Source organism: Acomys minous (assembly GCF_964271855.1).
Source record: "Acomys minous genome assembly, chromosome: 8".
In the NCBI taxonomy this organism is placed as follows: Eukaryota; Metazoa; Chordata; class Mammalia; order Rodentia; family Muridae; genus Acomys; species Acomys minous.
In genome coordinates, this window is record NC_140489.1 from 58,059,597 (window position 1) to 58,086,649 (window position 27,053).

Here is a 27,053-nt window from a genome sequence, read left to right on the forward strand (position 1 = left end):
TGTGTGTGTGTGTGTGTGTGTGTGTGTGTGTGTGTGTGTGTGTGTGTGTGTGTACATATACATTCCTAAATATAACACATTCAGTCTTTATGAAGGACAATTTAGGAGAATGTAACCTATAATTAACTGTAATAGGCATGTTGTTACTCTGCTTCTGACACTTGCTAGCCATTTATAAGCACTTCTTTAAATTCTCTTTTGAGGGGAAAAGTGGAGGCAAACGTTCTTACATTTACCAATTGATTCCATAAATATAAAAATAAACCCTGTTGTTTACTGCCTTTCATTCCTATACTATCTCCAGTTTATTTTGCTTCTAGACTATAAACTAGATATAATGACTGAGCAGAGTGTTCAACATTGTGAAGTCTTTAAAAATGAACACTAGTTTCAAAATGTCAGAATAGTATCAACTAGGCCCTCCTAATGATACCTGTTACATTAAGTAACGGACGTTTGTCTATCTGAACAAACACTACTTATTCCAGGTAGCATGGATTTCCAATGCGCTGTCTCCTTTCCTTCAGGAATGGAGGAATAGCAGCCCACATAGATGCTTACTATATGTGTTCCCCAACACACACCAAAGAAAAAGAGAGAAGAACATCAGAAATATCACAGTAATTCCACTTAATATGAGGGGTACAAGAGAAAAGCTTACTTTTTAAGTAGTGTAACTACCACACACTGATAGATTCCGATTTTCCAAGCAGAAATATAGTTGGTGCGATGATTCTGAAAACAGCCTGCCAATTCTGAATTCTAATGTCACAGCCTACTGTATGGTCTGTAACAGATACTGTTACTTATGAACGTATTTGTTCTTACTGTATAGGTTAGGCTGGTGTCTGGGAAGACAGCTCTGTCAATAAAGCTCTTGTTGTTTAAGCATGAGAACCAGAGTTCAAATCCCCAGAACTCATGTAAAAGCTAGCCATGATGGCACCTAACTGTGTCCCTCATAGCAGCCAGATAGACATAGGAGGAAGCTCAGGCCCTCCTGAGCTGCCAGGACAAAAAACTCTAGGTTCAATGAGAGACCCTGCAGTAAGGTAGGGATCAATAGAAAAACATGCCAGCATCAACTTCCAGTGTCCACATGCAGACTTACAGGTGAGCACACACACATGTACACACACACAAATATGAATGAATGAACTAACAAATAACGAACAGTGATCAGACTGACCTTGAATTCATGACCCTTCTACCCTGGTTTTCCTATTGTGAAGATTTCAGATATGGACCAATATGTCTGGTTATTAGAAAATTATTTAACCTTCATTAATTTCCCTATCAGTAAAGTACAAAATAATCTCATCCTCAAAAGGTACTTAGAATCAGTAAATTATATAAATTATATTAGTCTCTTGGGAAAGTATTAACACAGAAAACGTAGAACAAATACTTGATACACATTGATAATTACCTTTAATCTGCTCTTTTGTTACCTTCTCAATTTTTTCAAAACCTTCCCATCCTTCTGTGAAATTAATATTATGACCTTGACATCAAATTCAACCTCTAAATGCAAATTTATTTTAACTAATTTTCTTAGATATTAAGAATAAAAGCAAAAATGATATTTATTGTCCTAATATTATTCAACTTTTATATTAAAAACCTCCCAGCTTGTTCTGTGACCAGAATATAGTTATGTAGCTAAAATATTTTAATAAAAGATATTTTTACATATATATGTATTTTCTTCCTCAGGAAATGTTACCAACTATGTGTAAAAAACATATATTTATACATAGAATACCTACAAGACATATAAATGGGCAATTAATAAAATACCATCTAATTCAATAAGATGCATACAGAGAATAACTACTTAAGAAGGTTAATTTTTAAGTAATATGTAATAGTTCTATACTTTTTCAGATACAAATTAAAGAGTAATACATTTTTAAATATAGAAGCACACACATAAAGAAAGTCCCTGAAAGAAACAGCAATCCTATATGAAAGAAGTTCAATATAGTACAGCAACATAGTCAATTTAAATAAATAAAAAAATTTCAGAACCCACTACCCTGGCCCAAGATATTAATTTACTATCAGGATCACTTCAAGTGATTCCTAGCATTCCGAGTCACAGGCAATTAGGTAATTCATAGAACCATCTTTAAGAACACAAATTTCATACATGAGTACTGTATGCTCACACTGACTTTATACATGAGTACCATATGCTCACACTGACTTTATACATGAGTACCATATGCTCACACTGACTTTATACATGAGTACTGTATGCTCACACTGACTTTATACATGGGTAATGTACGCTCACACTGACTTTATACGTGGGTAATGTATGCTCACACTGACTTTATATATGGGTAATGTATGCTCACACTGACTTTATACATGAGTACTGTATGCTCACACTAACTTTATACATGGGTAATGTATGCTCACACTGACTTTATACATGAGTACTGTATGCTCACACTGACTTTATACGTGGGTAATGTATGCTCACACTGACTTTATACATGGGTAATGTATGTTCACACTGACTTTATATGTGGGTAATGTATGCTCATACTGACTTTATACATGAGTACTGTATGCTCACACTGACTTTATACATGGGTAATGTATGCTCACACTGACTTTATACATGAGTACCATATGCTCACACTGACTTTATACATGAGTACCATATGCTCACACTGACTTTATACATGAGTACCATATGCTCACACTGACTTTATACATGAGTACTATATGCTCACACTGACTTTATACATGGGTAATGTATGCTCACACTGACTTTATACATGAGTACTGTATGCTCACACTGACTTTATACATGGGTACTGTATGCTCACACTGACTTTATACATGAGTACTGTATGCTCACACTGACTTTATGCATGGGTACCATATGCTCACACTGACTTTATACGTGAGTACCATATGCTCACACTGACTTTATATGTGAGTACTGTATGCTCACACTGACTTTATACGTGAGTACTCTATGCTCACACTGACTTTATATGTGAGTACTGTATACTCACACTGACTTTATATGTGAGTATTGTATGCTCACACTGAGTTTATACGTAACTACTGTATGCTCACACTGGCTTTGAGTTTGGGCTTCAACAGCCATGACCTCATCAAAATTATGATTTTCACCTGTTTCTTTACACACTTAATGCCCATTGTTTTAAGCTTTCAAAAAAAGTTGCCTATGTATTTTAGATTGTTCCATATACAGCAAAAAAGAAATTATATAGTATTTTTGGCCTATATTTCAATCTCACCATCAAGTCAATAATAAAGCAGTTATGAGCTGGGTGTGGTGGTTCACGCCTTTAACCCCAGCACTCGGGAGGCAGAAGCCGGGAGATCACTGTGAGTTCAAGGCCAGCCTGGTCTACACAGTGAGTCGAGGAAAGCCAAGGCTGTCTCGGAAAACAAAAACAAAAACAAACAAACAAAAAAGGCAGTTATGATTAAACACATCATAGAAAAAGAAGTGCATAGATGTGTTCTCTAATATTTATGGTCTCATTGGTGTGCATCATCAGGTATCGAGTATAAACTGTATTACTCATCTCCTTAAATTCCACACTAAAAAGCAGTAAACATATTATATTTTTATTTCATTGCAATGAATCAATGAAAGAAAATAATGACTTCTAAAAATCATCTCAAAGATATATAGGCACCAAATAAGCAGTAAAAATGTGTACTTGTTGAACGTAGAAATATACACTGGTAATCACAACACTCAAGATTCTGAAACAGGGTGATTGTAAATTTGAGGCCAGCCTGTCCTCCAAGTTCAAGACGAGGTTCTTTGGACGTAACTCAGTGTCTGTCTAGCAAAACTCCCAAACAGCCTATCCAAGAAAAGGTAAAAGAGTGGGTATGAATTTGAGGTTAGCCTTGGCTACACAGTACGACTCAGTGCAAACTAACAAAAAGAAAATAGAAAATAGAAAAGAAAAAATTTAAGTACTGAATAAAATTTAGTAATGGTGGCAGATGTTAAAGAGTATCCAAAGGTAAATAAAAAGGGTATTTGTTCTCAGGGGAAATGGCAAAGATTCGGGGAGATGGACAACAGAGTAACAACTGCAAAGAAATATAGCTACAGGACAGGTTGGTGGCAGACTGAACACAGTCTCAGTGACAAGTTCTGTTGAGACCAGAACTACCCAAAGATAATCATCATTTAAAAGGCTCAGCAATCATATAAACAAGAAATAAGAACAATAGTAACATTACAAATACTGCTTCAATATGCAGTGTAAAGTCATTTTGAGCTAACTTACATTCTTCTTACAGCATATTTATAGCACAACTCCCTTTAGTGCACAGAGCACAGCTTTCTGAAAGCTTTGGAAAGGTTTGTAAGCCCATGACCCCAAACCTACAATCTTGTCAGTAGTGTTCACTTGGATACTAGAATTAGTATCAGAACAAATGCATCCTTTGAGCTCCTGTGCGGGGGTATATCTGGATAAGTAAACACATCAAAAAGAAGTGCTGAGGTTATTTATCTCTGAGCATGAAAATCCAATGATTTGGATTCAAATCACCCAATGGCTAGTCATAGAAATTACTGGAATTCTCTTATTTTACTATAAAAGAGCAACCTTAAGTGGTAATCCCACACTAGCTTTTTATAAGCTTTTTGTATTATCAAACTGAAATAGTGATAAACACAACAATATTTACTTTATAGGGACAAGTTCAGATTTATATGCAAGAACTATTGAAAATATTTAAATATTCATAAAATCTATCCTAAAGTTCAAGAATTTTAGTTTTAATGATTTGATGTTGTGAGTGAACATGCAAAATAATGTAATCAATCTTCTAAAGCTTAAAATAATTACATCAGAAATAAACACTTTGTGAACCTCATATCATCCTATACTTATAGTACTAAAAATCATCTTCAAGTCAAGTAATATTAAACTATCCCAAAATTTGATTAACTAATATAACTAAGTTTTTATCCTTTTATTTTCCTTGTCATAAGCTATTTGGAACTTATGATTCAAATATTTTCTGGCTTTCTCAAAATTTTCTAAGAATAATCCATTAATATAACTAAAAACATAATTGTATTTACCAAATTTTAAGTTTTTACAACATGTAAACTAAGTTTAATGATCATATATTTTGACGTAAGTTGAAAGCTTAGCTATTATAAATTTAAATTCTGATAGCATTTATTAGAGACAAAAACTCTAATAAGTATAAAGAGAAAAACATTTTCTTTCTATGTCTCTTTGATTTTGTTTAAGAGTATCTTTAGAATCAGAAAATAAAACAGAAGAACCACCACTCAGACACTAATGGAGAAGCGCTGACATAAAATGCTAGTTCTAATGGATGGATGATTGTGTTTGGTCTTTTGAAACTTTGAAGTATAGGTAAGTCTTGATCACACAAATTAATAAATCCTAAAGCTGGAGTTAACAATAACCATTACACCCAAATTCTGCAGCTTAGCCCAGCCAATTTTTCAAAAGGTCAGGTTGTGAACTGGAGAAGATCAGGGAGGTCCACCGCATAGCTTTGTTGCCAGGCATCTCTCGTCTGGATTGTTGCAGGCGTTTATTAGTATTCGTCAGCAGACTCAACAAAGCAAACAAGAAATTCAAGCACGAATAATAAAATGAAATGCTGCTATATAACCCTTTGTCATTCAGCAAATATGGGACTTTTTAGCTACATTGTTCCTAAACCTGGGTTACTACTTTAATTTTTCTCCCCAGTGCTGACTGAATGAGTATGCATGTGTGTTAAATGCGCAGCTCCCCTAACAACTGCAGGACTGCCATTTAATCTGTTGGTAGATGGACCATTTCCTGTGGGAACCCTGGCTATGATTTCCAGATCCACCAAATAAATCTCAGATTAAGATTCCAAATGAAACCTGCCTTTGGCAGATAAAAAATGTCAAGATGGATATAAACAGTAAAATTATAAATTATCTAGGTGTTGCATGACAAACTAATGCTCAATTTTTTTTGTTGACATGTACCCACATATCAAAACTATATGAGACATTCATCAAATGTCACACTTTCATAATACTGGAGGCATCATTAAAACTGTTTGACTAAGGACCTCAAAGTGTTTAAGCAGTAGCTCAAAAGTATATTTGTGCAAAGTAGAAGAATAAATTTACATATCAGCAGCAGCTCATAAGGGATGGGTAAATATTCTGTTTATCTCTCATTGTAATTCAGGTTACTTAAATACAAGGTTTTAGAAAATAATTATACTTTATACGGCATTATTACATAAGTTTCTATGCAAATGGTGCATTTTATTCAAATGTGCCATCATTAGTCAGAAAATAAGAACATCAGAAGCTAAAGGCTAGGAGGGCTACTGTATGAACATTTCTGACGACTGCATGAGCACCTGGCTAGTTCCACAAAAAGCACCCTCAGCTCTGGTTTAGAGTTGACATTTTAAACCTTTAAAAGCATTAAATCCTTGAGACGTTGAGATTAAAAAAAGAAGGGAAAAAAAGAGAGAAAGAAAAAAGAAAGGAAAAGAAAGAAAAGTCTCAGAGTCAGAAAAGTAAATATTTTTTATAATGTGTTCATTTCAGACGACTTGGGGAGCAGCAGAGACTTACGGAGGTAACGAAAGGCTAATACAGACCATCTTAGAAAGCAAATGCCTGTTACAAATGTACTAAGTCTCTGTTTTCACCATTTCTAAAATCTCAGTAGACCAAGGACACGTTCTTCAGGACCCTTTTGAGATGGGGTGGGGCCTTTGCTCTTCTCACAGGGGCTAATATAACCCTGTGCTCATCTTAAACTCCATATTACTTGATTATCAAGTACAAAGAAATGAAGGTTTCTCAGGGGAAAAAGATTCCACTGATATTTTTCTAACTTCCAACTCTTAAAAACAAATTAGTAAAAGTTCTTGTTGTTTTAATTTTTTGTAACACTTGGTTTTAATAAAATATTTTAAATATATTATTTAAAATAATCTTTCCAAATTGTAATTTTTATATTTTAATTAAACTGGGAAAATACAGAATACTTATTCTCCATTCCAAATCTTAACATAAGTACAAAAGATTAAGGATTATGCTTTACTGTCCTTTTTATCAAAATTTTTCCTGCTAAAATATGATATATTATGTGAAAACTAATGTAAATTAACTCTAACTACACTAATGTCCTAGAAACTGAAACTAATCTACAACTTTTAAAAATACTTCAGGGCAGTTGAGTAAAATAATTAAAAAGAGAATAACTATTTATGATTGCCTTATTTTGCTCTACTAACAACATTCAAGGAAATGAACGATGGTAGTTCTATTAGCCTATTGAATCAGACAATATCAGAATATGTCAATTAACAGCTACAACGAAAAGAAGGCTTAAATTTCAATTTTTAAAATAACAAGTCACAAAATCTATATATGACTTTCTAGGTACCAAACATAATTTTATCAATATGAAATGACCTGTTTTCATTTTTAGTCATTAGTATAGAAAGTTTCAAGTATTAAAATATTATATTTGAAAATTAGAACAAACCAAAACTAAACGTGAAAGTTAAAATATGATTCTTTAATAATTATTCCTTCTTTGACATCTAATTAGTACAATCTTATGATCTGGCAAAACATCAATTTCATCTACAGGCTACAGACTAATTTTGGGTAATCTAGAGACGGAATACAGTCTCACATATACTGAGCACATGAGCTACATCCCAGCCATCTTAGAACATGGTTAATTCAATCACTGAAAATAAAATCTGCTTAACCAATTGCAACATTTTGATAACTGTCTTGTTTGATCTTTCTCATAGTGTTCAAAAGAAGCAAAATAGACTGAAAATTAGTATCTGAAATTCTCTCCAAAAGAATGATAAGAAACCAAGGCAACAAAAGTTGGAATATTTAGATAACTCCTTCAAAAATTCTTTTTCTACTACTAGATACTTACACACAGCCAATCACACTGAGTGCATGTACACTACAGCGCACAGCTTTGTCATCCAAGTGCAATCTAAAGAACGTACCTCTAGTGTCTTCAACCCAGGAAGGCAGCTGTGCCAGGCCAGTTCTGTATTCCACCAGAATAACTCAGTAACTCGCCTTAGAATCAGTATATATAACGTATACTAATTTTTTCAATCAACAAAATGACAATGTAATCAAGAATTCTGTATTAATTACTAAAAGAATACAGTTTTGTAAAAATTAGAATTCCAATTTATTAAAAAGTAAAGATCTAAAATAACATATGATATGAAGATTTGTGTTATAAATATGTACTCTAGGAGTATCCTGAAATAAAATGCAATTGCCAGAAATAAATATTTTTAGTGAAGGAAACAGAATATTGCTTTAAAGAAATTGAAAAATCTTATTACATGCAGTAGAAGTATTTTTATGGACTACAATTAAACTTGAGAGAGCATCCATATTTTAAAGTAGAATTGGAGGGGGAGAGAAGGAAGAGAGAGAGAGAGAGAGAGAGAGAGAGAGAGAGAGAGAGAGAGAGAGAGAGAGAGAGAGATTTGGTTTTTCTTTTAGAAAGATAAAGGATAAGTTAGGTTGGTAAGCAGGATGGGAGGAATTAAGAGGGGAGAAGAAGGTGATCAAAATATATGTTGTAAAATTCTCAAGACTAATTTAAAAAGAAAAGCATCAAGTTCTCCAAGTAGAAAAATTATATCAATGGAATAGAAATGTGGGAAAGGAGACTTTTGAGAGGCTACATTTAACATCTTCATCCTTAGTCAGGGTGATGGTCATATCTACATGCCGAGAGACCAAAAGTATACTAAAAATTTCATAGGAAGAATTATAAACTCAACTGACTTAAAATGATATTTAATTTTGAGAAAAGAAGGAAAAAGAGGCAGATGTTGAAAGGAGTCAGACATTCCTATTCTCTCAGACTGTCTCCCTATTAAAAGGGTCTTGGTAAGTTCATGGATTACAACCAACATTGCACAGTGAGTAGCATGTTTCTAGTGAAAGGCGTTGTGTACATGTGGAAGCGGGAGGTATATGGGAACATTTGGCGTTCTCTCAATTTTGGTGTGCTCTTAAAGGGAAAAAAAAAGAAAGCCATTAAAAACAACTGCCAAAAATATTTTTAAAAGAAACTACTATAAAGTCATATAATAATATCAGAAATTATGACAGTGACAACAGTCCATATTAAAGATCATAACCAGCTAAAAATATGTTTGCCTTATAAAAATGTTTTTGTACAGAATTTCTTTCTTCCTCTGAGACACAAATAGTAACAGAATCATTCATACTAAACTTCAAAAATAAAGAAATGCAGCATCTTATCAATTAAATATACTAAGAAGATAAACGTTCAAGAGAAGAGTGCATTCTCTATCATTGCTCTAAGGCAGTGCTTCTCAACCTTCCAAGGCTGTGACTCTTTAAATGGTTTCTCATGTTGTGGTAACGTCCAAGCATAAAATTATTTTCATTGCTATTTCACAGAATTTTATACTGTTTTGAATCATAACGTAAATACGTGACATGCAGGATATCTGTTATGCGGTCCCTGTGAAAGGGCCATTTGATCCCCAAAGTGTCATGACCCCCAGGTTGAGAACCACTGCTTTAAGGGAAGCATCTGTACTTCTGTCCTTGTTGGCCACCTGCCAGAATCCTTCCTCCCCTCCATCAGATACTCTAGATGGTCATCTGTAGATGCTACTAGCACTCTGTGAAGCCAAGTCCTATAACGCTAAATAGTAAATTTAATTACACTGCAGCCTTGTTCTTTATACATCCCCTTTAGGGCATGCATAAAGTTATAAAATACAACCTTAAATCTGTACTTGCAGAAGTGAATAGGCATTTAAGCCTGTTTACTAATGGTACCATTCTAAAGGTCTTTATTGTAATTAATCAGAATACACACAAAAAGGATTTTGCCTCAAGTGATTATTTGACTCCATATTCGATATTCTACATATATGAATATATATTCATGTATTATATATGGATATTTATTTCTATATTTATGTACTTCTTTGAAAAATCGTTTCTAATGACATCTTAAACATTAAATACAGATATAAAAATTATTAAATGATAACCATATAAAACACTGTATAAATATTTCCTAATATCTTTCAATATTTAATAAGTTGATTATTCACAGCTAGAAGGAATAATATCACAATTTACTTAAAGGCTTCATAAAATACGTCAGCAATCTTTTATTCTATTTATAGCATCTCTAGCCACTTTTATTACTTTAGTGAAAACAGTATTTGCCACATACATAACACACATGTGAAATACCCATTAATAACCTCATTTTCTGTTTTGGAAATTGCAATAGGGCCTTTCCATACATCAAATCTGGTATTTTTAATAGTAGTGAAGAACTGGCTCTTCATTCCCCATACATAAGCTAAGCATTAGTAAACTTGCACCAAAGGCTAGGTTGTAGTAAATAAGACTTATAGCGTGGAACTTCTGCTATTCCAGCTCCAAAATCCGTGGTATTTCTATCATACCACTTTATTAAAATGAATAAAATATAAGTACAATTTTCCTTCTCTCAAACACAGGGAACAAGAAAAAAACACTAATTATGAGGTATATTACTTATTGAAGAAAAGCACATCATTGCTTACTAGAAAGCTTTTTATTACATAGAATTTAGCTCCTACAACTTAGCACAGAATGGTCAGCCATCGACACATGTTCAAACCTGCAGTGTGAAGAAGTATCTAACCATAATGTGCAGGGAATATAATTCTTTCCCTACTTCTCACTGGTATAAACAGGTGTCTCCTCTGGTCAAATAACTGTTTTCGTCTTCCTTCCTTACTAAAGTATTTCACAGAACTGAGATTCTATTAATAATGATCAATGTCATCTAAAAACCTCATAGATGTTTTTCTAGTATGCTCCTTCAGTTGTCTACTTATAAAATGTGAATAAATCATACTTGGAATTCCATTACAAAAAATATACTTCACAAAAGATGAAAAGACCACACAAACACACTTTCCAAAGAGAAATAGGAAGTGGCCAGTAACAAAAGGATAGATGGCAGCACAAAGCCAAAGTGCCAGGTACAAATCAACACTACCTGACTCAAGAAGAAGCTAACATAATACTTAAAAGTCATCTTCTGTCCTGTTATATTTATTAATTGATGTGTGTCATGTGGCCCATCCTGTCTTAAACCCATCATGTAGCTAAGCAAGACCTTTAACTCCCGACTCTCTTGCCACTACTTCCTAAGTGCTAGAGTTAAAAGCGTATACCACCAAGACCAGTGTACTTATTTTATAGCAGAAAAAAAAGGAATTATTTATTTTGTTTATTGAAAAAAACTCAAGAACCACTGCTGTTTAAGATATCTTCTATTCTAACTTTATAATAAGATAACAGCTGAGTTTTATTTAATTTATTAAGAAGATATTTCTTAAAATATTCTTTGAACTCCAATCAAGTCTAATGTGCAGGTTCCATTAGCTTAAGCAGTTTAGGCAGTAGGTTTTCACATTGTTATGTAAGTCTGACGACTCGTGCCGTAGATTACACTCATTTTAAAAGACTCTGAGGCTACAGGAAATAGTTTAAAAGTTCTGTAGCCCATGTAGGGTTGGACTAAGAAAATGTGCAAGTGAAAATAGTTCCTCTTTGTATAAAATGTATACTTAATATGATTCCCTAAAATATTAAACCAAGGATAATATTGAAAAAATCATTAAATCAGAGGGTTTTATTAAAAAGGAGAAAGAGTTCTACAATCTAAACAGGATATAGGTTTTATATAAAGCTTCCTCAAGCTGGCTGATTCGCACAATTTCTTACCTTCAATTAGTAAGAAATGTTTAAAAGACAGGAAATTTAACACATTTCTGATATGCACTGTAGCCTTTTTTAACCTTTCTTAGGAAACACTGACCCCTAAAGGTTCTAAATTTAAATAAATTTCATAATTTTCTAAAGATAACTCATACTCAGTCCTTGTTGCTGTGTGTGTGTGTGTGTGTTTGTAATACTATGGCAAACATATCTACCCATACATAATATACAAATAGTTCCCCAAACTTTGGTGATAAACTTTATATAAAACCCGTAGATCATGTTTCTGTGATAAAACCACCCAAATTAGTGTAAGAAATACTTGGGGATTTATAATACTATCCCAGATTACTATATATCAGAGAATTAGAACCTTTTTAGTACAGTCAAATAAGTGGATAAGTCCTATGATGCCCCAATGGCGTGAAGACCTGCAGGTAAGGTACTCAAATCCCTTAAACAAAGTGGCATAAAATCTGCACATAACCTATAGGCAGGCCTTTCTGATACTTTAAATCATTTGTAGATTGATTATAATGAATAATGCTATACAAATAGTCATTGCTTTGTATTCTTCAGAGAATAACATGAAAGAAATTCTGCACCTGATCAGAACAGGTACATTTTCCCCTCATGATGATTTCCATCCCTCTGCTAAGCTCTTGGCTATATAATCCACAGATAGGAAGGACTACTTGTAATTGCTAAAAAAGACCTAAACAACCAATCATAAAACTTCCTGTTAAAGTACATGTTTCAATTCTTCATGATGTTTGCTTTTACTTGTTAAAAAAAAAACACAAAAAGAGTCATGAAAGACAGAAACTTTTTTACTAAGAGGTGAGAGCTTTTTATTTAAGAGGCCAGAAGGCTGTACCGGTACTCATATGGCGAGGTTTGTTCTGGTAACTTAGACTTGGTTCATCCTTTCATTCAAGGCTGCACTTCATTTATTTAAGAAAACTTGATGATGATTTTAAATGCCATCACTGCCTATCCCATCTACCTCAGGTTCACATTTTCTAACATGTATATGATGAGAAAACACACAAAAAGTAAATGTGCATGTATAATTTATTTAATAAACTCTTTGATTTAAAATAGTTCAGCAAATTTTGTGTAAGAAATGCAGTAAAAGATTGTATGTATATAATTGTGCATATAAGTGCATGTGGATAAATACATATATATGTAACAATAATAAAGAAAAAGAGACTATAAGTTTGAGGGGTGAATAGGGAGACATAGAAGGGTTGGGAGGGAAAGAGAAGGGGGGAAAGTAATGTAATTATATTTTAATTAAAATTATATTAAAAAGAAATATGGGAAAGAAATGTCACAGATAGGTAGTTCTTATAAAAATTTAAAGCTATAAAAAACATGGTATAAGTTTTAATTAGGTCACTTTCTTTTACAAAGGTAAAATAAGGTTCAATAAGATAATTATTCATAATAATAGACCTTAATATCTGTGTGTGATAGAACTTTAGGCAATTTAAGATTAATGCTGTGGTCTTGAGGATCATGATAGCAGGTGAGAGCTCACTGCTGAAGTGCATCCATTACTACAATGTTGACCCGTTTGACCTAAAACTAAGAGAATGTAAATAAGAGGCACATTATTTGCCACCTTACTTTATTTTGTACCTAAGTTGAATGAAATGTCTTTTCAGATATCCTAGACAAGAATGTTTGCTTGTTTATTTGAATAAGAGAGATAACAAGAAATTAGTTCCAGTTCACACCAAAAATTCTTATTACAACCTTAAATAAAAAGAAAGTGGAGCAATATTAAGTGCAAATAATCCAGACACAAAACTATTACCTTTACAATGAAACCAAATACATTTATAATGTATGCTATCACTCTAAGCAAAACTCAGCCAGTTATCGGAATCACAAACTCATCAAAAGTAGCCAGTCTCATGCAAGACAGTAAATTGCTAATGGCAAAGTAAATAGAAAAAATTAACTATGAAAAACAAAACAAAGAAGGCAGAAAAAACACCCGTAAAGCACAGTACCTTTCTATACTTTAAAATAAGTAGTAACTTACTCAATGGTCATCAGACTGTCCCTTAAGTTAGCTTCTTTTTTTAAAAGTAACTATATAGTAAAGACTTTTATTAGAAGAAAAGATTGAAGCCCTTTAACAAGAATTCTATTTTTATGTGATAAAACCAATATAAAATAAAATAAATGAATTTAAAACATTACAGGTTTAAATGTCCTAAAGTATTTATTTCCTAAGAATTCCAAATTTTCAGAACCTGACTGGGATCCGTCTTACGCCTCCTGCATATTCCCTCCCAGACTCAGCATTTATAGTTGTGCCTGGAGGTTTAGACTGTCACTGTTTCAGTCACTGTTTCTGCATACCTATGTCTTCCGTGTGTCTCCCTGTGTCTGTCTGTCTGAGAGTCAGCCTTTGTACATCTGTACATGATCACACATTGCTGTCTTTGCAGTTCTGACTCTGTCTGCCTCTGAGTTCCTAAGGGTGTGTCTTATCATAGGCATGTTTCTGCTCTGCCTGTTTCGTGTGCTTCTCTCTGGATGTGCCTTTCCCTTCTGGTCCATGTTTGTGTTCATCTCCCCACCCCCAGTCTTCCACTCTGGATGTCTTTTGCCTCTGTGAGTTCCTATGCTTTTCTGTGATTATGCCTGTGCCTTTCTGTTTTGTTTCATTCTCTATTTCACTGTGTACTTCTGTCTCCACTAAGGCATGTGTCTCTCCTACTCTGTATCTCTCCTTTTCTTCAAGCAACTATGTTTTTCTTTATATGCACTTCCACATGCATATCTGTCTTTTTGTGTCTTCCTCAAATATGTCCCTTCCTCTGTCCCTCCCTAAGGGTGCCTCTGTATGTCTCACTGTCTCAATCCCTGTCCCAACTCCTCCATCCCTCAGTGTGTGTGTACATTTTTCATTCTCTATCTCTTTTTTTTTTCCTCCTCTTCTCAAAATATTTTCTTTGTATTTCTCTTTGTGAGCACATATGATTCCTTTGGGGGATATTGTGTATGTCTCTAATTCTTTCTTTGTATCTCTTTTGCAATAAATCTCTTTGCGTGGGCCTCCTTTGTGTGTGTGTGTACACGTGTGTGTGTGTGTGTGTAGCATGCATTCATGAGAGCGTGTGCACTTGTTGTTTGGGGCTAACTTATTGGTCCTTGAACTGCAAGCACACGAAGCGCTTGGTGTTAATACTTTAGCGCCCCACGCCCTTCCCAGGCCTCCATGTGCGCCTCTGTTCTTGTTTGTTCTGGCACTGTCCCTGCTTTTGGCTCTAAGATAGAAGCTAAAATAAAGTCAGCTCTAGATAAATAAACTTAAAACAATATATCAAAACACTCCTAAATCTTACCTTTATTTAACAGATTTATAGGACAAGTAGATTTCTAAAACACCTATAGTAGGAAAATGAACTGTCTTTCAACAGGTGAAATTAAGTCTTTTTCTCAGGAAAATGTTATTTCTTCACAGCTATGTTTTCATAAATACAGGTTAAACTTTTACACATTCTTGCATCTCAGGTTATAGAAATTATAATTTATTTGACTTACATCTCCAACTACAACCTCATGTGTTTAAAAACTCTACTATTCATGCTCTAAACTTCATATCTAAAACTTAAAATTTACTGATTTGAATTTACTACACAAAAATTCATATAAAACACTTAATGCCTGGAAAGGCAATCTAAGATTGCTATTCTATTTTTTTTAAATAATCGACTTATGAAATCAATGGGATTTTTCTTCTGCATTTGCTTAGTAAACATGGTAAAAATAATGCAGGTTTTTCCTTCCTTCCTATTTCCTTCTTCATCCTTTCTTTTAAAAGGAGAATGAAATTAGATTTACCTCACAGCCAGAACGCTGTGTTCTTTAAAAAGTACTCAAATAAAGCTGTAGTGAGTTTCTTCTTTTCCAATTTTCTCTAAATATGTTGACCTGGAGTTGGCAATCTTTTTCTAAGTTCCTCATTTACTTTTGGATTAGCTGAAAATATAGGAAGTTATTAATATCAAAGAAATATGTTATAGTCAATGAAGCTATTTCCCTACATATTGCCCAAAAAGGTTAATAATAATTGCAGTATTTTAATAAGAGATTCATATAGCAAGACATGTAGAAAATACAGTCTTTAATAACCTCTGGAGTATTTTAAAGCATGTCTTACAGGCCTTAATGTGCTTAGTAATATACTACTTAAAACCATAATTTTATCCCTCTGCAATATACAGTCACTCTTCCTCATCATTTACCCAGCTAATGAATGCCAGCAATTAGTAAAATGTAATCCCATTGCACAATCATTTTAATGCTTTTAGCACTCAGAAAAGTAAACACCAAATTAATACTGCTCAAGCCATATCAGATCCTAGTTGGAAGCAGGCAATTATAGTTCAGCTCCTCAGGTGTAATTAAATGATTGGAATGATTTAGTTCCATAAATGCAAGTTAATTCATAAGCAAGCAACAAATATACTGGGAGTAATTACAAGAAACATTGACAGCCTAAGCAGGGCATTTTTTTTTTTTTTTTAAATAAGCCTGATGTAGTAAAATGCTGCCCTCTCCTGGGCAGATGAATGAATTTCTCAGCGGCTAAGATTTTCACTCAAAAAACTTAACTTTTAAAAGCCCCTAGACAATAAATAAGTAACATATTAACTTGACATTATTTTGTATATCACAAGCACAGATAAATATATTATAGTGTAGAATTATTTTCTCAGTAAAACTCTTTGAGTCTGTGTCCTAAATGTACTGAGCACTTTCTAAACTATTAATGAAACCAAACTATGGTTGTATACCATTGATTGTAAGTGAATTTTCTTGCAACCATTTGGATTGACAGTGCTGGATGTATATGTCAGAACTAAACTATGCTTTCATAATCTGTAAGATTTGTGTGAAAAATATAAGCTCACATAGTGTATTATGACTTTATATGATGGCCTAAAATTGTTTCTAAATTCAATAATAAAAATTAATGACTGGTAGAACTGTTGTTATAAGAACAATTTTTTAAATCATGCATACTGGTATGTGCATGGGTGCCATGTATTGTGCATGTCTGCAGAGGCTGAACGCTGCATCTGATGCCTTTCAGCTGCAGCTGCAGGCAGGTGGTAGCAGTCCAGTGCAGATGCTGGGAACCAAACTCAGGTCCCCTGGAAAAGCAGCAAGTGTGCTTAACTATGGATCCATTATCAAGTTATCAAGAATAATTTAAAACATAAAGAATAGGAGCATAACAGTAAATGCCTCCTGGTCTTATTTACAGAATTCACATCTTTTAAATTTCTTACCTTAAAATTAAGGAGGAACCTACTTATGTTCTACTCAGATGATCCTTAATGTCACACATTTAGAAAGCTTACTTATTATATTTTAAAGATGGTATGTGTTTAGATGTCTGTGTTTAAAGCATCTATTTATAACACAAGCCCTAACCTGTACCCTTGCCTTTCTGCAGAACTGAATATGTTCCCCAATAAAATTCTGCAATTATCACAAGTGTTTGTCTTCAATAAATGCAAACAGATAATGTTTACCACTACACCATCACACTTTGGGAAGAAAAAAGTCTAAACCAATGCTTTTCTAATTTCTTTTCAAATGCATTAAAATCATACTGGAAATAATTTCTTATGTAAACTATAAAAATAAATCAAAATATTAGAAAGTCCTGCCACTAAGTTTAACATGTACAGCACATTTTCTTTGACCTTGATGTCAGAGTCTTATTTCCCAATTCATATCTTGTACACTGTAAGTTAATTGCCTCTGGAAAGTACTTATTATTCATGTAAAAATTAATGTGCCAATGTGTTTAAATCCTCTTAAATGACCATTCATGCATCTGTCTTCTTTAAGTACCAATGAAATCTGTCAAAAGACATCAATGCAAAATGATCTCGAAGAAAGTTCTAATAGAGATTTTTTCTGTTAACACGATTTTCATATTCACCAACTTTACTTAAATTCCATTAATTTTTTAAGCTACTTTTAATAAATTCACCAAGTAAAATTTTTAGGCCTCATAGTCTGTCATTTGTGTTCCAGCTGACATTATGAATATTAATAACTGTGTTATCCTGATTAAATAGGCTTCATATGAAATCCCTGTGAATCCTATAGCTCAGACATCTCATTTTTCCAACTCTTTATGAATTTGGATTCAGACATTAAACTGGAAAAATCTTAAAAAGCAGATTTAATGGCACATTTGCATACTCTTAAGCAAAAATTAGATGTTTTAAAGATCTAGGCAATTAAAATATCTCTATATATTGTAACAGGAATGCATTTCCATAAACATATAATGTATTTTACCATTCTATCCTTTTTAAGACAAAGGTTAAGAATAACAAAATCATGACTATTGTCCTTAAGAACTTCCTATTAACAACTTACCTTCAGAAAAATATAGATTTATATTAAATAATTGAATGATTTTAGAGTATGCAATCAGATAAATTCAGGTTAATAAAAATGTTAACTTATACACAATAAAAGTTAATTGCTTAATTTTTAGTATTTTATATAAGGTTCAATAATCAGAATAAAATTAACTTCAAACTAAAACTGGAAGTTGTGCCAGAAGGAAATCCTGTTTTTGAAAAACTAATAAAATGAACATAGGGTAACATTTGTTAGTTACAATCTCCATACCAAATTCCTAATCTCATTCCTCCAAGTTACTTTTAATTCTCCAAGGAATAAGTTTTGTTATGAAGAATAAAAGAAAAATAAAACATGAAGCAAACTGCAGACATGGGAGTCTCAATGTGTGACACAATTACTTGCACTCATATAAATGTAGATTGAAAACATTTAAACAAACCTCTCTATGCTTTCAAATGTGGCTTATCTCCCTTTGTTTACTCAGCATTAAAACACTTCATGAAAGAAAATTTGATCACAGACCAGTCTGAAATTTCAGATGGGCCTAAAAAATAAAATCACAAGTAATTCTAACATTTTACCTTTAAGAATAATATATTTTTACAGAATGGGTTTTTAAAATGAGACTTCGCCCAGGACTATTTTTTTAACTGTATATGGGTGTTTTGTTCGCATGTATTAGCCCACGTGTGCCTCAGTACCTACTGAGGCCAGAAGAGGGCATTAGATCCCCTGAGACTGATGTCACAGAAGGCTGTCAGCCATCATGTTGGTGCTAGAAATTGAACTCAGGCCCCCTGAAGGACTGTTCTTAACCACTGAACCATCTTTCCAGGCCCTCCAGGGTTTAAAAAAAAAACTTATTTAAAATGAGAAATAACCTTTCTGTATATAAACTACATTTTCACAAATTTTTGTTTGTTGCTTGGTTTGGTTTTGGTTTTGGTTTTGGTGGGTGGTACTCTGCCTTTCGTGGATTGCATATTGAAAAAAATAATGTGCCTCTCATCCAACCATGAGTGTTTATCCATTAAATCCAAGTGTCAGACTAGGAATCATTTTTAACAATAAAACTATAACTCCAAATTTTGTGGGTTTTAGATTGAAAAATGTTGACAGTTTCTTTATGGAAACAGTTTAATTAAATGGTCAAAGGGGAGCAGCATACACTCAAGATCCAATTATCTTTGTCATGTGACATGACATATGTGTAACCTAAGCATATGGCTTACCTAGCTTTTCATCTTATTGAAGAAAATTCCCTCAAATATTCACAATCCCTGGCTCATCCTTTTTCCAAAGGAATTTCCTGCATCCAACTGCCACTCAGTAGTAACTAATATTCCTCAGAGGCAGGGGAGCAAGAGGAGGTTCAGGAAGAAAGCATATGAAATAAATGTGGCCCTGGCTCATAGTTAGCTACTAAAAGTAGAAAACTCACATATTATTTGACTTTACAGTTCTAAAACTGAGGCATTTATAAACAACAACAACCAAAATAAAAGTATAAGTATTTCTATGTACAGAAATCGTCACAGAGCAATATGTAAAAGTAACTTTTACCTTCCTAGCAAATTGAGTCTGGGAGGCTTACTGTCTTCTTCTGCTGGCCTAGACCTCATCCTGGAACTTCCAGGCTCCAACAATCCAACCTAGGCCTAGAATGTTTTCAGCCTCTGACACTCACTGTTTAGTGAGCTCACCCTTGCTTGTTCTTTCTGAGCTCTGGACTGGCTAGTTCAACTCAGTTGTTCTGGCTCAAACTCTTCTCGTAGCTGACTTGTTTAATCTGGCTTCTCTCGGCCCAGAATTGCTCTGCTTGGCTTCAGACTAACTCAGCAGTCTGCTCTAATCTTCTGGCTTCTTATTTTCTGATTTATCCCATCTTGACCTGATTTCTCACTCTGCAACCCATCTCTCTATTACTGTTTGGGAAAATCACCTGCTCACTGTGAAAAACTGCCTCTTAAGGAGCTTCCCTTTCTTTCTGCTCTCTTCTCATGAGTTGATAGTATCAAATTCTGTCAAATCTTCTCTCATTTGTCATCTTTTTTTGCCACTCAATTAGACATCACTGTCACACATGGGTGCTCCCTTGTACAAACTAGCCTTATCTTTGTTTGGGATTAAAGGCATGTACCACCCCACCTGGATCTAAGCTATTCTTTACCTGATACTTGCTCTATACCAAGGTGGTCTTGAACTCAAATCTGTTTGCCTCTGTCTCCTGGATTAAATGTATGTTTGTATTCCAGCTGGCTCACACAGACCTAGAAGGTCTTTGGATGTGATCTGTTACCAGTCGGATCACATAGACCTAGAAAGTTTTTAGATGTAATCTCTTGCCAGAACGGCTTTGTTCTGAATTAACATTCCTCTACAGCAATATAATTTCTAAGATTAAATGCTGATCCTACAGCCATACTGGTCTTCTGCTCCTGGTTACAGGCTTAGCTTACTCTTGTTCTAATGCCTCCATACTTGCTATTCCCTCTGCCTAGACTCTTCCCTAGACCTCTGGAGAGTTTTGTTTTCTTTTGTTTTTCCCCATCATTCAGGCTAGGCTAAGAAGTCACCACTTTAAGAAAGACATTGCCTAGCCATCTTATCTCAAGATCAAAGTACCTGTGCTGATGCCTTTAAGTAGATGGATTTCATTTCTTTGTTTCTGATACATCTCAACAACTTTATGCATGAAGTTTCACAGAAATAGGACCTTGGTTTTCTGCATCTCTGAATCCTTGGAAGATGTGAAATAAGTAGCTATTATGCAATGAACAGACAAAGGATGGAAAGAGGACAGATGGAAATTAGAATGAGCATAAATGTCCATCAATAAAGAACTAGTCAAATAAAATGTGATCCAACTATAACATATTAAACTCTGTAAAGTTTATACCACAAACTTAAGAGGTATACATACATGTATGGAAGATTCTTTTAACAAATATTGTTAAGCAGTTATATACTATGAACCACTTTTCTAATGGATACAGAAGAAGAATAAAGCAGATTTTCCATAAAAATATATACTTTTTTCAAAACAATAGGACATGGATACATTAAAAACAGCAAAAATCTTAATTTTAATTTATATCTGGGTATGATAAATAGGCATAGTATTTTTCTTAAATATGGACACACAAGAAATTATTTGTAGTGAATTGTCTACAGAAAAGGTCTTAGATTTTGATAAAGAGATGGTGGTGATCAGAGAAAGAAATGTTCATTTTCACTTTATATATATATAAGTATAATGTTATTTTTTACTGTGTATCTGAATTGCCTTAATTTAAAATGTAAATATTTATAAGTAACCTTGTGGCTTAACTGTAAACCATCAAGACATCACATTCTACCTGAAGAGCCAGCACAAATAGAAAGTGAGCTATCTTTAATGACTCTCTTGAAACACTGAAAACATATTATTGCATAACTAGCCTATTATAATCATATATTCTTATAGTTATTTGCTTGCTTGTGTTAAGTATAAGAAAAATCTCAAAACAAATTAATAGTTATGGTAAGGGTTTCCGGAAGTTAACCAAGTCTGAATTACTGCCCTGGGACTGACCCTAGGGCTGTGCACACCATGCAAGCGCTAGTTATTGAGCTACGCACCATCCCTTGCTCTTTATCAGACTTACCATCCTTGAACTCTATGGAGAGCATGATGGTCTCAAATTCAACAATCTTTCTGCTTTAGCTTCCTGAGTGCTGGGATTACAGGCTCATTTAAAGGATGTATCAACATATCTGATACAACTGTTTCTTAAAACCACATTTCTTAAATCAACCAGGAACCATTTATAGTATTCTCAGAATTCAGGAGTCTAGAATTTTAAAATTTATAATGAAAATAAATTATTCTATATTATGAGCATTTTTCTACAACATATCATTCCACTTTGGTATATTGCTTTAATAATAACAATTTTAAGACAATTTTTCCTATCACTATAGTCATTGTAACAGACTTGGCTGGATCAGCTGCTTGATCAAGGAGTAATTTACATGTGTCCTGAGGATGTATCTGGATAAGCCCAACATCTGAAATCAACAGATTTGGTAATATAGACTGTCTTCCCTAATGAGTGGGCCATGTAGTCATACAGTGGGAAGTCTGCTGAACCAAACAAAAGGCTGAGCTCTACAAAGAGAACTGCCTGGCTGCCTTCAGACTGGAACAATCTTCACACCCAAATGTTAGCATTGTTTGGGCTCAAGGCTACTAGGCTTCAAACTCAGAAGCACACCATAAAGGCTCATGGTCCTCGACTGGGATGGTACTACAGGCTCTCCATATTTAGCAGGTGACTGCAGATCTTGTGACTTGTCAGCCTTCATAAAAACAGGGGCAAACTCATTAAATTAAATCAATCCCATGCATTCATACACCACTCTAACATCCACCCCTTTCCTGAATGACTCTAATACTCATGAAAGATCATCAGATTAAGAAAATAAATATATAGTGTTCTACATTTTCAAAATTTGCAAAGAAAAACAACATATATCATTTAAAATGGTGCAGTCGTGTTCAAGGCAAGTCTCAAACAATACTTGAGAATACATGACACGGCACAGCCCAGTGGTTTAAAAAAATAAGCAAAACTTTTAAAACTAGTATTATTTTCAGAGGGCTAATCATATACCAGAATTTTATAAAATATCCTGAAACACTTTGCCTCAAGCCAAACTAAACTAAACTACTTAATCTAGCACAGAACAGACTATTAAAACAGAGTCAGCTCATAGAATAGTTTTTCCAGGGAACAAACAGTCTGTTTTCTTAAGAGTCGTGTGGGTGCCAAGGTCTGATGCAATGGCATACTCCTGCACACAAAAGCTTACATTGCCACACAACCAACTCAAGTTCTTGGCATGGTAGAGGTAAAAAGCATTAGAGCAAGTCAAATCAATCTCTAATGACAAATGGTAAGCACAGCCACTTGAAATCAAGTAAATTAGCTACTAAAAAATCTTTTTAAAATAAAATTTAAAATCTAATCATGTAACTATCCAACCGATTCTATATCATCATAACAACTGATTTTCTCACTGAAAAAATTCATTTAATAATTACATAGTGACTAAAATTTAACTATACATACAAAAAAAGACATTTATAGAGGCACATATTTGAGAATAGGTTCAGTGCTAACTAATAAATACCAATAGTTAAATGGAGTTTTGAACACTTAATAACTGTTCCATAATTCATAGTGTTTAGCTAGGCAATTTCCTAAGACTGAAAAACCAACTTATTTCTAACAAGCAATGGTGCATGCAAACTAGGCATTTTATTTATAAATTGTAAAGCTAGAGGGAGCTTCAAAGTTGTAGAACACAATTACCAGAAACAAGTTTTAAACATTCTAAATGAATGTTTGAGTAATAGCTTGAATTTCCTGTCTATCCAGGAAATTCCAGGAAATGTAGCAGCCTAATCTATCCATTTTTTTCTGAGAAACTATAACTCTCAAGTAATTTTTCAAGTAAATTAACAAACCTTTCCATTAATCAAAAGTATGTATATGATCCTAAATTAGTTATTCTATAGGTAACATGATAAAATTTTAACATGACCAAGAAAAGCATAAATAAGCAGCCAAATTATAGGATTTTCCCTTGAAGAAGCAAGGAGGTTTAATTACGAATTACATGTATTATGGTGTCTCGGCTTTACCAACTAGAAAGAGTTCCTTAGGAATAGATGCACACATTCATTCTCAACTGTTTTTGAAAAGATTTAATTTTTCAAAAACTATCTCAAATTGGAAAATTAACTGAATTACAGTATTATCTACAAAATTAAGGAATACAATTGTATAGCAGTCCAGAAAAAGTTTTAAACAAAGTAATTAATATATGCTATTTTTAAAAGACATCTTCCTCTCTAGAATACTGCAGCCTTTCCTTTTATAAAAGAATGTTATATCTTTCAAGAAAATTTAATTTATATGATGTGCAAGTTTATGAACTATAATAATCTCTACAAATAATTTCTTGTATTAATAACTTGACATTTTGAGTTTTGTAAGAAAATTACTTATAAAACTACAAATAAGAAAACAGAAAATAAATTTTATCCTGTTTTAAGTATCGAAACTATTTGAAAATCAGGCAAACATTCATACGACTCCTGCCAGATATCTCAGCTATGTTCTTACTGAGGAGGAAGAAAAGAAGAAGAGAAAGGTACAGGACAGGAAGGATGCAGGGATGTGAGTTATAAGCAAGTATAGTTAACATGGCCATAAAGGATGAACGTTAAAGATGGGAACAACAATGTTCTCTATTTCTGGCTAAGTGTGCAATCTCCCATAACAAACAGTGTGTTTGAAAACAAGGATACATAGACTTCCCTTTCTAGAAAAACTCACTGAACAATTTTTTTTTCAGAAGCAACAATGAACATTCTCTTCTGCCATTTGAGTATTTCCTTTTATATTAGGATATCTAATAAGCAATATATACACACAGAATCTACTATACACACACCTACCCATAGGATTTCACAACATGTCATTGAAAGAAATGCCTACAAATGTCATTTTAGCAAGCAGGAGCTAAAAGAAAATGTTTCTGTTTGAATTATGTATTTTACTTAAACATCTTAGAACTGCTCCCTACCTTAGATTTAACAATTAAGAAACGAATTGCTCCCTACCTTTGATTTAACAATTAAGAAATATGTAAGTTATTAACAATAGTCTAGTACATGTGAGAAATAAGGTAGATACACTCTGCCACCTTTAGCAAGCATCTTCTTGACTGTCTTAGTCACTGTTCTATTGCTGTGAAGACATATCATGACTTTGGCATCTCTTGTAAAGGAAAGTATTTAATTGGAGGCACACTCACAGTTTCATAGTCTTACTCCACTATTATCAAGGTGGGAAGCATGGTGGCAGGCAGGTGTGGTGCTTCAGAAGTAGCTAAGAGCTATTTCCTAACTCAAAAGCGAGTAGAGACTGGGCCTGGTGTGAACTTTTTAAACCTCAAAGCCTACCTCTACTGACATCCTTCCTCCAACAAGGCCACAGGCCACACCTCCTGATCCTTCTCAAATAGTGTTATTTTCTAATGTCTAAGCATTCAAATATATAAGCCTATGGGGACCATTCTTATTCAAACCACCGCATTCTTTAAGCTACTCAGAGGCCATATACTACCACCTTGAAGAGGCACCTTAATTACTTATAGTGCCAAGTCATCAAGCTTTCTATCTGTTGAACTCATAACTTTATGAACCCAAAATATTCCATATTTTATTTTAAAGGACATTGTCATGGTAGATGGTTCCTTTTCATAGAACAGTCATATTTCTTAATTATGTGCAGCAAATTTTTAACTAATAAAGTTAATTATTTTTAGAATCATAAATAGAAATACTGATAGAAACTATACAATTCTACTTCAAAATTTCAATCTCTTTCATCAATTAATAGCTATTAAGATTATATAAAAACCAGCAACAAATCTGAGCAACAAAATTAAGTAAATCCTACATAACTTACTGTGATGTTATTAAAAATTAAGTGTGGTGACTCATTCAGGAGGCTGATGAACAACTGACATGTGTTTAAGGTCAATACATTCTACTGTACTACAGGCTACAGGTAGGGCCCTGTCACCAAAAAGTTAATAATTGTAAATATACCTAATACATTTATAAACATATATATATATACTATTACATATAATATAATATAATATAATATAATATAATATAATATAATATACAGAGTTTATTAGCATAATTCTTTACAGCAGAGATGAAAGAACTATGCCAAATTCTTTTCCCTGGGAGAAATGAGAAGCTGCCATAGGTCAGGTCCTGAACCTAGCTGTATTCTCTTTTAACTCCTTATTCAGAGACTACAAGGGCCCCTTCTTTGGAACAGTTTCTCACACATCTTTATTGATAAGCCTGAATTTTAACCTATTAAATGCATAACCTTTCCTTTTCCCCTTTTTATCTCTTCTGATACAGGTCACTGAACCTCTAGATATTCCACTCCTTCTCCAAAGATGCTCTACCCCCATGTAGCTACTTACCAACCTCCAGTACCTAAGCAGGCTGTTTTCTTGACCTTTAACTCAAAAGGTATAACTCTATCATCCGCTTCTCCATATGCCTCCTCCTAGCTGCCAAGATTTACAGCTTGCCAGCCCGTGGTTTCTCTCTCAACGTCTAAGAAAATCGTCCTGGAGCTTCCTTCTGGAATCATTTTTAAATCCTTTTTTCTTAATCAAGGAGACTGAAAACCCACAAAAAGTCACCCCAGTTCCCTGATAACAATCAATGGTATACATGCTTTCAGAAGGATTCTCTTTTATGAGTTCCATCTTTGAGTCCCTTCCTTCTCTCAGTGATACAATCACTTCAATGCTTTCCTGTTGCGGTGCTTCTCCCAGCAGACATTCCAGCTCATTGCTCGTACTTCTCCATTCCATAAAGTCTGAAGACAATTCCACTAAACTGATTTCGTGCTTTGTTTGTTTGTGGTGCTGAGAATCAAGACCAGGGCTTCACAGACATTAGGCAAGCACTCTAGCTCATTATTTCTGATGACAAGGATGGACATTACTCTACTTTCCAAAACTTGTTCCTCATTTCTTCCTGAATTTCATCAGAATAGCTTTTATTGTCTGGCTTATGACATCTCCTAGGGAGAAGCTCTTTAGCTATGATGTGATGCTCTACTTAAATGCCAAGTGCTCTTTGCATCACTTTTTAAAATTTAATTAATTTATTCAGATTACATTTAAATTGTTATGCCATCCCTTGCATCCT

The 27,053-nt window shown here is 33.8% G+C and overlaps 1 protein-coding gene across 8 annotated transcripts in view; it reads right to left on the reverse strand.

Annotated features, from left to right (window-relative positions):
• MIPOL1 (mirror-image polydactyly 1) overlaps positions 1-27,053 on the reverse strand; it is a 264,768-nt gene that overhangs the window by 203,991 nt on the left and 33,724 nt on the right. Inside the window, exon 1 of one of the 8 annotated variants that reach the window (XM_084791657.1) lies at positions 20,876-20,993. The exons of 6 other annotated variants lie outside the window; for them this stretch is intronic. The gene's annotated coding sequence lies outside the window, so the exon portion shown is untranslated. Of the gene's footprint in view, positions 1-15,697; positions 15,836-20,875; positions 20,994-27,053 lie in introns of those variants that run through there. One more of the 8 variants, XM_084791656.1, reaches the window with a different exon arrangement.